General features: G+C 41.9%; 1 non-coding gene across 1 annotated transcript; it reads left to right on the top strand.

Moving 5' to 3' along the window:
- Positions 1-1,451: 1,451 nt before the first annotated feature.
- LOC133086209 (U5 spliceosomal RNA) lies at positions 1,452-1,567 on the top strand. Its single transcript, XR_009699971.1, has one exon. It is a non-coding gene; the product is annotated as a U5 spliceosomal RNA (small nuclear RNA).
- The last annotated feature ends 1,435 nt before the right edge of the window (positions 1,568-3,002 follow it).

The raw sequence follows: 3,002 nt of genomic DNA, 5'->3' as shown, positions 1-3,002 counted from the left end.
GGTTGATAAAGATGTTCTAAAACTACACTGTGGGGACTTCCTGGCTGGTCCAGTGGTTAAGACTCTGCGCTTCCACTGCAGGAGGGGCAGGTTCCATCCCTGCTGGGGGAACTAAGATCCCACATGCCCCGCGGGGAAGGCCAAAAAAACCTAAAAAAACAAACAAACAAACAAAAACCCACTAGATTGTGATGATCGCACAAGTCTGTGAATATGCTAAAAACCATTGAATTGTACACGTTAAATTGGTGAACTTTATGGTAAGTGGATTATATCCCCCAAAAAGCTGTTTTTAAAATGTATTAGACAAATTTAAATCAAATATATGTCAAATGTGATCGACTTGTTAGCAAAAGAACCAGCAAAAAGAAATGCAAACAAACATGACAGCTCAGAGAAGGTGTCAAAGTTGGGAAGTGGAACATTGACACAAGCTGCCAGAAAAAAACAAAAGGAGCTTTAGTTTCCTTTCCCAAGATGGTTCAGTTACTACAATAGTTAAGGAGTCTGTGTAGGCCGGGCGACCCAGCATCTGAGCACCGCTGAGGAGAGTACAGCTCATTTTAAAAACACAGGATGAGACTCGAGGTCTGAAAGTGAAATACAAGATTTCATCGCCATAAGTACCATCAGATGAGGAGGCAGGAAACCTGAAACCGAGCGGAGGGCGCAATCTCCATTTTTTTTTTTTTTTTTTTTTTTTGCTGCGCAGCTTAAGGGATCTTAGTTCCCCCACCAGGGATGGAACCCGGGCCCAGGCAGTGAAAGCGCCGAGTCCTAACCACTGGACCGCCAGGGAATTCCGCAAGCTGCAATTTTAAAGAAGACACTGCTACGAATTTTTCACAAATGGCATAATATTCTAGAGTGTACATCCCGGACGTGCACGGTGCAAAACAGACAAAACACCTGTGCGCCCACCACTCATTTTAAGAAAAAGGAAATTGTCAAATTTTAAAACTCCCGAATGCCCTCACTCCACCAAAGGGAGAAACCACGGTCCTGAATTTTGTGCCGATTACTTACTTGCTATTTTTTTCTTTTGCAATTTAACAGCAAAGTCTTTAACAGAAATCAAACTCAGACGTACAAATGTACAAAACCTAAAACGTGGGTCTCTGATCAGTCCGGCGTGTGGATGCCAGCCTGCCAATCCTCCGCTTCGCCCCCTAGTGGTGACGCAGGGGCACTGTGTGAATACTAAGATCTTTCTCGAATGGAAAGGGCGCGGGCTTGCCTTATTTGCATACCCACAGTGCACTGCACATAGTACAAGTTTTAAATAGCAAAATTTTGAATTATCTTCTACTTATATTTTCTAAGAGTAGACCCTTTATTTACAGACTAGTCTAGAAATTTTTGTTCAGGCACTGGATCTTGGTGTTAACTAGCCACTATCAGTGTTCTAGGAGTTTCTCTTACCCCAGGTGTGAGTTACAAGAACGTTTGTCATACTCTGGTTTCTCTTCAGATCGTATAAATCTTTCGCCTTTTACTAAAGATTTCCGTGGAGAGGAACAACTCTGAGTTTTAACCCAATTTTTTGAGGCCTTGCTTCGGCAAGGCTACTGAAACCTGTTGTAAAGTGAGATTTATGGTGGGGTGGCGAATTTTACTTAAGCGTTGTATTGTACCCGTTTTTTTGTTTTTCCGTTCTGTGTACGGTTTTTGGGGTGTTAATAACGTTTCACGATAAGACTATTATCTAACAACCAATGTAGTTTTAATTGTAGTTTAGTAATTATAGTTTTAAATCGTTATTATGTGTTTTAGATTTGCTGGGACTGTAAGTGCTCCAGCATGAGTTCAAACTAAAATGGTGCTTCAGTGAGTTTTGTATTATTGCTGGAGGAAGATTATAGCAGTTAAGCACGTACGGGTAGTGTGTTGTTGTTGTTGTTGTTTTTTGTTAAACGGTGTGAAGTAGTCGTAAATGAAGTTTTCGTTTTTTCAAACGTGGAATAAAGTAAAAAAACAACGGAGTAGGTTTTGGTTAGTCCAGTACATCTAGTTACTGTTGAAACATGTAATCAAACTGGAAGGCTGGGAGACTGTTTCATTTTTTTTGTTTGTTTTACTAAGTTTCTGAAATGTGATGCGTGTGTTATACTCAGTACATTTCAATTAAGACCAGTCACCTTTTTAAGGGCGCAAGAGGTATTTGTGGCCAATGGTAATACTGGACAGCTCAGCTCTGTGGAATTATAATGTATTAACAAAACACAGTCTATAGATTTCGGTTTTCCTTTATGGGTTTAGAGTTGGTTAGTTTGTTTTGTTTCTTTCACGTTTTGATTATTAGAAGAATGTTACATCTGAGAGTTCACTGGTGGTCCAGTGAAATCTGCCTTGCAATGCAAGGGAAACAGCTTTGATCGCGGGTCACGGACATGCAATCCCATATGCCGTCTGCAACAACGAAGGATCCTGCACCCTTCAACGAAGATCCTGCGTGTCATGATGGAGGCTCTACGCAGTCAAAAATAAGTTCAAAAACGTGAATCTTTAAAAGAGTAAAGAGCGCTTTAAAAATAATAGTTTTATTCCCGGTGAGTCCCTCGAGTGTGGAACGGAGTTGCACGTTCTTAGGGCAGGCACGTGTAATAATTTTTCCCCACAGTGAGTGTACCCATTTACATTTCCACCAAATGGCCTGTGTATATTCTCATTGCCTCTCAGCCTTACTGGCCCTTGGTATGCTCAGACTTTAAGTTTTGTCCATCTGGTAATCATGAAATTGTTTTATAGTGGTGTTCTTTTTTTATTAATTTATATATTTTTGGCTGCGTTGGATCTGCGTTTCTGAGCGCGGGCTTTCTGTTGTTGCAGCGAGTGAGGCCTACTCTTCGCTGCGGTGTGCGAGCTTGTCCTTGCGGTGGCTTCTCTTGCTGTGGAGCACGGGCTCTAGGTGGGTGGACTTCAGTAGTTTATGCCACGTGGGCTCAGTAGTTGTGGCTCACGGGCTCTAGAGCACAGGCTCAGTAGTTGTGGCGCACGGGCTT

This window comes from Eubalaena glacialis, chromosome 2 (genome assembly GCF_028564815.1).
Source record: "Eubalaena glacialis isolate mEubGla1 chromosome 2, mEubGla1.1.hap2.+ XY, whole genome shotgun sequence".
Taxonomy (NCBI): domain Eukaryota; kingdom Metazoa; phylum Chordata; class Mammalia; order Artiodactyla; family Balaenidae; genus Eubalaena; species Eubalaena glacialis.
This window is presented reverse-complemented; position numbering and strand designations above follow the sequence as displayed.